The 11,383-nt window shown below is 50.9% G+C and overlaps 1 long non-coding RNA gene across 1 annotated transcript in view; it reads left to right on the top strand.

Moving 5' to 3' along the window:
* LOC114625521 overlaps positions 1-3,077 on the top strand; it is a 5,696-nt gene extending 2,619 nt beyond the window's left edge. Inside the window, exons 2-3 of the long non-coding RNA XR_003712091.1 lie at positions 2,414-2,490; positions 2,978-3,077. This is a non-coding gene — a long non-coding RNA (uncharacterized LOC114625521). The remainder of the gene's footprint in view (positions 1-2,413; positions 2,491-2,977) is intronic.
* Positions 3,078-11,383: the final 8,306 nt, after the last annotated feature.

Below are 11,383 nucleotides of genomic sequence, written 5' to 3'. Positions count from 1 at the left end.
GAGGAAGCCATTCTTCCAGTCCTCTGTTCATTTGCAAGCACTGTGTCCATTTGTTTGGCTGCTTTTCTGTTTCTCAAACAAATTTGTAGTGACACTCTCTAGTTTCATGCTTGTGTGCTGGGCTTTAGGATTCTTTGGTCTGTGGGTTATCACTTTCTGCAGTTTTGGAAGACTTCCAGGTCTTACTTTTACACTGGATGCTGTGAGTTCTTTCTTTGGCAATGTCTAATCTGCCCTTAATCAGTGTGGTCTTCATTTGAAGTGTTTTAAACGTTCAGCATTCTATTCAGATCTTTTCTTAATCCCTTCATAGCTGTACCCACTTTTATTGTTTTATTTTATGTATATGGATGTTTTGCCTACATGTATGTTGTGGGAATCTAGCCTAAATCTTTAGGAAGAGCAGGTGGTATTCTTAACCATAGAGCCATCTCCCCAGCAAGGATGACTTACCTTTTAAACATATGAATACAGCTATGAAAACAAGTTCTCAACTAGCAGGAATTGGTTTTCTCTCTCCACGATGTGGGTCCTGGGGATTAAACTCAGATCATCAGGCTTGGGAGCAAGCTTCTCTGTCTGTGGCACCATCTTGCCAGTTATGACAAGTTTGTAGCCTCCATCTCTGAGCTGATTTTAGCTATGACTCCCTGTTGCTCTGCTTGCTGCTGGCTGTAATAAACTTTACCTCAATTTGAGATAGTTTTGTTTCTATTCACGTGATTGTTTAAAAACGGTATTTTATTAGTTCTTTGAGAATTTCAAACTGTACTTTGGATCATATTCAACCCCCTAAGTCACTCAGATGCACCCCTACCCTAACCACCCAACCTCACTCTCACATTCTCCGTGCTCCCTGTCTCTCCCTCCCACTCCCCTCTCTCCAAAGTCTAGTTTGTGTTCCCAAATACTCCTGGGTGTGGACCCTGCCCTGGAACCTTAAGGGTCACACCCTTAAAGAAAACCAATTCTTTCTTTCCCAGGAGTTACCAAATGCCCTCAGCTTCTGAGCCAATGATCAGACTTCCTGCCCTCACCTCCACACTAGGGTTTGGACTAGCCTGAGTCTGCACAGATCTTGTGCATGCTAGCTCAATTGTTGTGAGTTCATGTGTGCAGCTGCCTTGTATCCAGGAAACACTGATTGCTTGTGGTTATGAACCAGCCCTGGCTCTTAGAAGATCTCCGCTCCTTCCGTGAAGATCTCTGAGTCTTGAGGGAGGGGCTAGGACACAGCTGTTTCATTTATAGCCGAAGTCTCCACAGTCTCTATATACACTTCTTTTTTCCTGTTTCTTTCTCTGTGTAATCCTGGCTGCTCTGGAGCTCACTCTATAGATTAGGCTGGCTTCAAACTCAGGAATAAAGTCATGCACCACCACACCCAGGTCTCTATACACATTCTTAAGCCTTGGCCTCAGCTGTAATTACTGAACTTAATCTGATCCTTTCAAGTTTTACTTCTGTAACTGGCCAGTTGGATCCAGATCACTGCTAAGGCTGGGCTGATGAAACTTCATAAATGACGCAGGATAGCCTGTGTGTTGTCCAGTGATCTATGGATCATGAGGCACATAACCCACATCCTCTTTCTGGGTGTCCTTTATCTACACTGACCCAGTCAGTTCTCACCTGAACACTAAGACATGCTGGTCATTAGAAGCATAGAGTCTCGGGGTTCTCTTTGTGGTTCCGTCTCTAATATACCACTCCATGGATCCTAGCTACCTGTATCCCCCAGACTCAGCTCTGTCTGCTCTAACTGGCGCTCTACCTCAGTTTGCTGTCCCTGTGCTGTACTGTAGCTCTCTTGGGATATTGTCATTGTTTCTGTCTGTGAGCACTGTGCTGGGCTGTTGATATCAAGTGTCTCAAAAATGTTCTTGCGTATTTGTGAAACTGTTATGTAAATAAGTCTGTATAAAACACATTTTCAGATATGATGGTGAATCTAGTTCCTCTTGCTCTTTCTTGATGAGGTGTGTCAGAAATATCCTTTAATTATTTTTTAATTAAAAGGCCTTCTCCATGAAACCCACCAAAGCAGGATAGATTGCAGGGGTCAGCAGGATGAACACGGAATCTGTGCTCATCAGTGCCCGGCCCTGCTTGGTACCAGACTCAGGACATCCTTTCCCTCTGGCTTCAATGTCTCCTGTGAGAGCAAGGACTGTCACTCTGTGCACCTTGTATTTGGTCTGGTCCTGCATACAACTGTGAGTCTCACTTCAGAGCCTCAGCTTAGGAGGCCACCAGTCCCCTCCAGCATTGCCTCAAGATCTGGTGTCATAGGTCAGCTGTGAGCCTTTCCTGTCTGCCCCATACACTGTGTCTGGACCTTCTGTAGGAAAGGATCCTGAACACATACCACCGCTTCCCTCAGGGCCCAACCAAGGTCTTCTTTCTCTCTCAGAGCCAGTGCAGCAGGACACAAGCCCCTCTCTGCTGGTTCCAGCTAAGTTTCACCCTTCAGACAGACCTACCTACCAGGTACAAAGAATGGGGCACAGTTTTGAGGCTGCACGATACTGGTGATGGGCAATGGGTCCTACTGGCCCTGGTCTCGGGAGGGTCACCCTGCCTTCCCACACTGGGTGACTGCTGAGGGTCTGCATGACCTCATACAGGGTATGTTGGGCAGGATTATGCATAGCCTAGACTGCCTTGCTAAAACTCTGCAGAGAATACACAAGTGTCCTGCCTAGCTTGCAGTGGGCATGCGGCCAGGATGATGAGGACTCTCGCCTATACTCTGAGAGCTTATGGTCAGGAAGGGTGCTTTGCCAAGAAGGGAGCACATTGAAGGGGATAAGCTGGTGGAAATTCAGGAGGACTTCTTGGAGTAAGTGGCATCTTCCTGAGATCATCATCCTGGCCTCATGCCCACTCCAAGCTAGGCAGGACACTGTGGTCATGCAGGCCCTACCCATGAGAGGTCCCAGCAGTGACAAGACTGGGTTGGTCTACCTCTCTGCAGTGGAACATATCGAGACCAGAGCTGGAAACAGAAGGGTCCAGAGACTTCCACCGTGTCACTACTGCAATGCTGGAGCAGAATCTGAGAGATGAAGAGCTACGTGCACAGTTCCAGACTGCGGTGCTTCGACTGCGCGAGCTGGCCCTGGAGGAAAAGGCCTGTGCGGAGCTGGCCTGCCTAGAGCAGCAGATAGGGTGAGCTTGTGCTTGTGGCTGGCTCGCTCTGCCCCTGTCAGTGTGCTTCCTGCCTCTACCCACAACACCTCAAGACAGCTGTAGTGATCCAGCCTTGATAGGTATTTGCAGAAATTTAGGTAAGATAGTAAAGTGTCCCAAATAAGACTAAAATGAAAAACAGTCATCGCCCCCCTCTATATGACATTGTTCCCCTCTATGTGATGTTTGTAGCATTTCAAGGGTTTCTCATAGTGTTGATGGGGGCTTAGGCCTCACATCACCACATACTGCCCAACACATGGGCCACACATTCCTTTGGCCTGTCCTCAGTTACACTTTCAGCGTGCACCCAACTTTTCACCATTATGAACATTGAGGACCTGTCTCCTTAAGAGGATTTCTTAGACATGGTATTTCCTATATGTGAGAGGCATCCAAAAGCCTCTTGGCCTTGTTGGGGCCAGCCTCTGAAGGTCTCCTCCATTCACAGTCCAGTGCCACCTGGCCATGACATGCTGAGGCCCTAGTGTCAGTGGAGAACCCCTTGCCTGCATGTGGGCTCCACATGGGAGGCTCTGTCATCTTAGGCCTTAATCTCCTAGACCATGAGACAATCATTAACTTGATGGGAGGGAAGACTGACAGCCCAGGCTGGGGCCTCAGGCCCCCCGGGCCCCCAGAAGCTGGTGTCTGTTCTACGGGGGAATGTCTAGGTGGACCTGGCTACCTACGTTGTCCTGGTCCTGGTTTATGGGTCTCCTGTATCTAAACAGACCCTCATGGCTGCCTGTGACTTTTTCTCTCACCTAGGTGTCTGGGTAATGTGGGACATGAAGCAGCACAGGCTACTCTGTATGAAAAGCAGCAACAGACCTTCAGCAGACGTGAGAACGAAAGGGTAGGCACGGGCGAGGAGCGGTCTCACAGAAGTGGCCCTTCAGCCCTCCCAGTGGAGGTCCCAAAATAACCCTGTGCCACAGAACATCCATGAGCTCTTGCTCCTCCAATGCTGCTTGGAACCATATGGTGCCAGGAGTAGCCTGTGGTCAGCGGTTTTCAGATCTATGCTGGCCACAGCCCTATATGTCCCTGGGTCTAAACCAGGCTTAGATTCCTGCTAGCTGTGGCCTGCTACAAGTAGCCTGGCTTCTGGGGGCTTCCAGTCACCACTGAATGGCAGCAGTGTCTGTTTCCTAGGTCTTAGAGGTTTTGAGGCAGGGCAGTGGCCAACACATGGAGTGTGGGCAGGGATGAGCTGCTCCATGTAGGAGGCATTTGGTGCATAAGTACTGAAGTACCCCTTCTGCCTCCAGCTAGGACCTCCTGACCAAAAGCATAGGAAAACAATAGCCAAGAGGCTGAGCAGGGAGAGCCAGGCAAAAGACCGATGGAGGGGAGAGAAGGCCAGGCAACACAAGAGGCAGAGGTCCAGATGCCCCCTCCCTGCCCCTGTGTCCTAACTGAGATTTTCTCCTCTGGAACTTCAGAAGGAAATCCAGTACCTGAGGAAGGTGTACTTGTCCCTGCACCGTGGTAGGAAGCAGCTCCTGCAACATCAGCAGTCTGTCCTCAATGTGCAGAGGTCTACGGCCCTCTTGCAGCAGGAGCTGCAGGTTCGAGCCCGGCTGCTGAAGGTGGGCACTCCCAGTCTCTTCACCTGGCTCCTTTGTGTCACATTTGCCTTGGTGGCAAGGGTCTGGGGCTGAGTGATTGTGCAGAGGGAGAAGATGACCTGATGGGCCCCTTGCAGAGGAAGAGCCAGACTTCCAAGGGTGGAAGAAAGACCCTGTGGAAGGTGGTGAGCCTAACAGAGGGAAGGGAGAGAAAGAGTCTAGCTGGAGGAGGCCCAGTGTATCACTCAGAAGAGCCAGCAGTAAGGACCTCTGTGTCCCTAGCAGGCCTGGGGTCCACTGGAAAGGCCAGATACTCAGACAAGACACTGAGAGGCAGAGGGAGGCAGATCTCTGAGTTCAAGGCTATGCTTGTCTATAGATTGAGTTCCAGGGCAAGCCAAGGCTACACAGAGAAACCCTGTCTTGAAAAAACAAACAAAAACAAAACCCAAAAAATGCTGCTGTATCAGTGGACCAGAGTCCCTTGCTACTCTCACAAAGCTGAGAGCATGAAAGGGTGTGTGGGTGAGGGCAGGGTTAACCTCAGCCACTCTGTGCTCCCCCTAATTCTATAAGCAAAGGACAGTGGTCTCACCTTAAGGGTAGGGATAAAAATTGGATGAACTGCTCTCTATAGCACATGCTGTAGGCCCCTTTCAGGAGAGGAGACTCTGGCTGCCTGACTAGAGTTCTCCATGCCTCTGGGAAACTTTGGGCCGGAATGCCAACTCTGTCTTTTGTCTGCACTGTTCAGTAGGGGTACAGGCCTGATAAGGACAGGGCAGCTTGTTCCAGCTGGTATCCACTCCCATTGGAGTGTGCTATCCACAGCACCGAGGCTGTCCCGAGTTGGCTACTGCCATGTGCACCTGCCTCCTTCTTTTCTGAAGAGGGGACGAGCGGCCACACCAGTCTCATACTGTGCTGTTTTCACTAGAGTTGCAGCCCCAGAGTCAAGACCACCTGGGAGGAGGTCTCCGAGGCAAGTCAGAAAATCGAGGGGCACAGGTCTGGGATCCCCCAAAGCTACCACCCCCAGGAAATCTCTGAGAGCTCGGAAAGTGCGCAGTGAGTGGGTCAGGGTCAGAGTGAGGGAAGCCGTTCCTGGCATTTGTCTTGACAAGCCTTTCATGTATTTGCCTTCTGCCTTTGGATTCCATTACATTCAGCTTCTCCCAGGAAGGGCAGGGGAGGACAGAGCTGTCCTGGGTTCCAAGAGGAGGGGAGAGGAGAAGGGGCAGGGGAGGACCAGAGCTTCCCTGAGTTTCAGGAAAGAACAGACAGCAGCCACCTATACTGGCTCTGTGGTTGGCAGGGGTGTGGGCACAAGGAGCTTCCTGGAGTGCTTCTGTGGGTGTGAAGTGCAGCATGTCTGTGACCACGCCAGTCTCTGGGAGTACTATAGGTTTCTCTATGGTCAGCAACAGCTGAACTCTTTCTGAGGCCTGGCCACCAAGGTCATTTGCTGCAAAAGATGGTGAGGGTTCCTGCTTGTACTTGGAAGGGTGTGACGAGTGTCCCTTGACCACAGGAAGGGAGCAGCAGGACCTTCCCATAGGGACCTTCCTGGCTTCCCCGTGCTGGAAACACTGTGTTCTACCCTGCCAATCAGCATTGTAGGGGTGGGGTGATCTGGAGATAGTTCTCATTCTGGCCATCCCCTCTTCTTCAGGCACCCGCTGCCAGCCCTGGAGAGGCCAATACCACCCAAGCCCTAGCCATTAGTTCCTGGGCTCCCTCCCTCCACCTTAAGGGTGGGGGTGGAGACTGAATGAACCACCTCTATGAAGCACCTGCCTCGGGCTGGCCTGCAAGAGATGGAATCTTCTAGAGCTTTCTTTGGTGCCTCTCACCAGCCTTGGCAAGAACAGCCCCTCAGTGCCCTCCTCTCTGTGCCTGTCAACAGGGTGCAGACTAGGCCAAGATAGCATACCTGTTCCTGGCCATAAACTGATCTATAGCACTTGCTGCTTGGGAAACTCCTGGGAGTCTGAAGCCGTCTCCAACCAGAGGTCCTGATTTTGAACCTCGAGAGTTGCCCAGGGTACTAAGAGGCAGGCTGGCTCCTACTCACATGATGGTGGCCTGGACAACAACGTGAAGGATCAGAAGCTCCTAGGCCTCCACCCCTGCCCCCATAGCGACTACTCCATCTGAGGCACAAGACCTGCTTGAGAAGCTGCTGAGTGAAGAGGGACTAAGACCCTGACTTCTGCCTGCTACTGGCCACAGCTGCCCCTTAATGTAGCTCAAGGTAGTTCTGGGGACAAGGGCTGAGTGTACAGTCACATCTATTCTGTGTTTCGCCCTACAGCCTATCCCCTGAGAAGAAGGAAGTAACATCTCCCCAGACAACTTCAGTTGCAGATGAGTACCTGCAGCCTCTCAGGCTGAAGCAAACAGATGTCACACCTGGGACCAGAAACCCACCCATGGAGAGTGGACATGATAGCCAAGGTAGTTCAGGGCAGTGGCAGTAACTAGCCAAGAACAGACAATCCCTCAGTCAGTTGGCCCCAGGCTTCTATGGGGGGCAGCATTAAACTTGGGGTGAGACAGTCCTACATACTAGGCAACCAGGCCAGTGTGTGACCTGGGCTACCCAGGCCTCCCAGTATACTCTATGTTGCATCAGAATGTTCACTGGGCTGGTCCGCAGAAGGCCTGCCCTGCCTGGGTGCCACAGGGAGCTGCCCAGACAGGCTCTCCTGCTGCAGAGGGCTCCTGGCAGGTGGAACTGCTCAGAGCTAATCTGGCCTGCCACCCAGTGCAGGCCTGAGGCTATCCACAGACAAGTCAGAACACAAACCTGTCAGAGCAGCAAGGCCTAACCATGTCCCGCTGCAAGGATTAGGACTGAGCGTGCCCTTCCCTGGGATGAAGGGAGTCCGTTTTCCTGGTTCAAGGCAGAAGTCCTAGGCAGGATCTTTAATGGGAAGCAGTCTACCATGATGGCTGACCCCATCTCACCATGGCCTGGTAGGTTTGCTCACTGTCCCACCAGGATATCCCTCCTGCACTTCCTGTGCCCATCAGCCCATTGTTAGCCGGTGTGACTGCTCAGCCTGTACCCTGTTCTGCCCCCACCATATTCCTCCCCTCCCTGACCTCAGTCTTTCCCTATGATCAATGTCATATTCATTTCTGGCGCCTGCCATAACAGAGTGCTGCAAACAAATACACACGTTCTCACACCAGAAGTAAGAAATTTACATTCCTTCCAAAGGCCCTTCTAGCTCCTTTGGCTCCAGATGTCCCTAGACCTAGGGCTGTCTCCAGTCTCTGCTTCCCGTGCCTGCCTCTTTTCTTCTGTGTCCACTTCTGCTCTTCTATCTCTTTTAAAGTTTGGATTGGTCCAACTCTAAGAACTTTTCCAGAGATTCTTAATTATATCTGAAAAGGCTCTCTTACAAATAAAATCTCATTCCCAAGTTTTGCAGATTATGATTTGAACAGCACAATAGCTTGGATTCTAGGGTACCCAGGCACACAGTCTGGGGGACAGAGAGCAGAGCTGATCCCCCTAGGATACCTGTGGTCCAGGATGCTGAAGAGTTTGGGCATAGGGTGGAAAACCAGTCAGCATTATGACCAGAGGATGAAGCAGGTGTGAAGGGCTGGTGTTGGGGCAGCCATGGGGGCCCTTGGATCTCTCGTCCTTACAGAGGAAAAGCTGTTTCCAAGCAGCAAACTGTGCTCCCTCTGAGTCTACAGTCCTGCACAGGCTGGGCAGTATAAATGACTCTAGCAATTATGTCTTTCAGAGTCTGGAAAACAGCCTTGTGTCTTCCTCTCTGGTCTGCTGCACTTGAACTCTCTGGACCCTGGACATCAAAAAAACCTAACTGCTCTTGTGTGTAACCATTAGGAATTTCCTCTCCCAGCCCTGCATGTTTGGGGACCATCTCCTGCCTTTCTGCCAGTCTGTAGCTTGATCTTGGTCAGGACTCTTGGGTGCCCACATGCTAGCCCCTGTGGTGGTGGTCGGCTCTGCTCACCCTAGTTCTAGAATTCTCTCCCCAGGTAGCTCCTGTACCCTTTGGTATATCTCTCCTTCTATCTTGTTGATACAGGCCACAAAGAAAGATGGTAGTTTAGCCTCTCAGCCAAAGCCACAGGAGGCCAAGAAACTGCTTCTTCCAGGTAAGACCTCTGGAGATGGTCTGTGGACCAGCCTATATGGATCTTACCAGGAGCTTCCCCCACATCCAGTGGACCCTGTCCAAGGCTGGTGTTCAGTGGTCAAGCAAGGACAGGGAGGTCCCCAGGGAAAGTTGAAGAGGATCAATGCTCATAGTCCCCCCACCATGACCGCAGACCCCTTCATGGCTAGAAGACTGGCTGACTCCATTGCCCATTGGAGGTGATTTGACTGCTCCTATGGGGACATTAAAGACAATTCTTGGTCTGATCATTTCAGCTGCAGCTTGGTTTTGTTTAGACATTTCCAAGAGCTTAGAAATCAACACCAATAGAAGCATCCTCATTAGCTGACCACAGTTTTATACCTATCAAATTCTTCACTTTCTGATCATTGTACTTGGCCTGAGGCTTCCCTGAGGGCAGAACTCCTGATCTGCAGGAAGTGGGAGAGTCCACTTCTTTCTCTGGAGGTTGCCCATGGCCTGGCTGACTCTCTCAATGGAGGCCACCTCTGAGTTCCCCACCCCTGCGTCCAAGCCCTGGGTTCAGAAGCTCTACCACTCTACCCCTACTCATGGTCTGCCATCAGAAGCAGGAAAGATGTGACATCTTGTCAGACTGTGCTGGACCAAGGTACTCTTTGCATTAGGGGCCCAAGAGAGGGAGTTTCAAGTCAGTCAGGATAGGAAAAGCTAGACCTTCCCAGTGCACGAGGATTATCCAAGAGTTAGGACAGATGGGATTCCCTAGGGGTCCAAAAATGATGGTGATCTGGTCCATGCAGAGCCGATTTCCACAACCTCCCCTTCTGCTAGAGTCACACCTCTCTTGACCACTGTTCAGGGTTCTATGAACATTCATTTGTTCCTCTTGATACCCCTCACTATTCATGTTGCTCTCTGCTGCCCTATGACTATATGTACACTAGCTGTCATATGCAGCCACCACACTCAGGGAACCTTCTTGTCTCTTGAGGTGAGCATATTTATTAACCACGCTGAAGATGAAGAGATTGGGGCCCAAGAACTAAAGTACCTAGACCATGATGGTAGATCTTGTTAGCCATGGTCCGGGATGCTCCAGGCTGACCCAATGCTAGCTGCTCCCCAGTCAGAAGATAGTACCTACAAGGTTCTCAGAAACACTCCAGCATGGCCATTAGAGAACTTCAGAGTCCTTCCTGCGATGACTCCACCACCTCAGTCTTCATCCTAGGCTCCGGATGAGAGCTTTAGGTCCATAGATCAGTAGCCTTGGGTCCAGGTTCCAAACAGTCTACCAGGGTCCAGGCAGAACTCAGATCTAGGAATATAGAGGTATAACCTGGGGAGGCTCTGCTGTGTCCTACTTTGTGCCCACTTGGCTGATCTTTTAGCTTGCCTTGGAAGATCCTGCCATGCTCAGGACCTACCCTTGCCTGAGTGTCCATGCCCCTCACTGTGCTAGAGGACCTCAGCACAGCTCTGAGATAGGCCAAGGAACAGCTCTGACAAGGTTCCCCAGAGACCTGTGGGAGGTTCCCCAAAGGAGGAAAAGAGGGCTTCTGAGACAGTCTCACGATGTTAACTAGGTTGGCCTGGTGTTAAGGTGTGCTCCACCACACCTGACAATAGGGCTATACATTTTAAATGATTTTTCCTTATGTTCTTTTTCCCTGGGACTTCATATCACAAAGTACCAGAGGATAATTTGGGAAGCACTTAATCACATCTTTTGAGTCCTCACACTAACCGAGTGCCACAGTCAAGTCTTGCATCCATTTTGAATTTTGAAACTCCCCCCCCCACCTCCTGGGAGCCACTTCCTTCCCCTCCTACATCTACAGCATTCACAGGCTGTTTGTCCCATAGGAGACCTCCAGACCTCCAGTGCAGCCTGGACAGTGGAGAGGCCTTTGGCTACTACAGACAGCCATGCTTGGAGTTTGCATGAATGGTGTGGGCAGTCCCTAAGTGGAGATGGTCCTTGTCCCCAGGAAGCCAGAGTGAGTCACGGTGTGGCCATGGGCTGTGTGCAGGTTAAATGCTGTGTGAGCATTGGCCACCTGTGTGGCCTCTAAGGCCACCTTGTACATCACATGGGTCTCTTGTGGGTTGAGGGCTCAGAGAACATTCCAGACAGTTCATCTAGTTCTGCAAGTTACAGGTTCTATGGGTCTCACTCAACACTTGGGCAGAAAGCAAGTCTTCCCAGGGTGAAAGGGGGTGTTGGGTGGTTGGGATCTTTGGGGCCCTCTACAATGGGTGATCTTTATTCCTTACCAACAGTCTCTGAAAGCACAACCTTTGCTCCCCAGCAGAAGTAGTGTGGATAGCCCTGACAGACTTCTTTCTATGCATTTCCTGCAGGTGGCTGAAAACAGAACAAGCCAAGGCCTGTCTGTTTCCAGAAGCTCTGAGGAAGAACCCCAGGAAGAGGGATACTGGCAGTCAGAGGAGCAAAGGTGTGGAACATGGGTAGGGTAAGGCACTGAA

This window comes from Grammomys surdaster, unplaced genomic scaffold, assembly GCF_004785775.1.
Source record: "Grammomys surdaster isolate TR1022 unplaced genomic scaffold, NIH_TR_1.0 219, whole genome shotgun sequence".
Taxonomy (NCBI): Eukaryota; Metazoa; Chordata; class Mammalia; order Rodentia; family Muridae; genus Grammomys; species Grammomys surdaster.
Note: the sequence above shows the minus strand (reverse complement) of the source record. Positions and strands in the feature narration are given on the sequence as shown.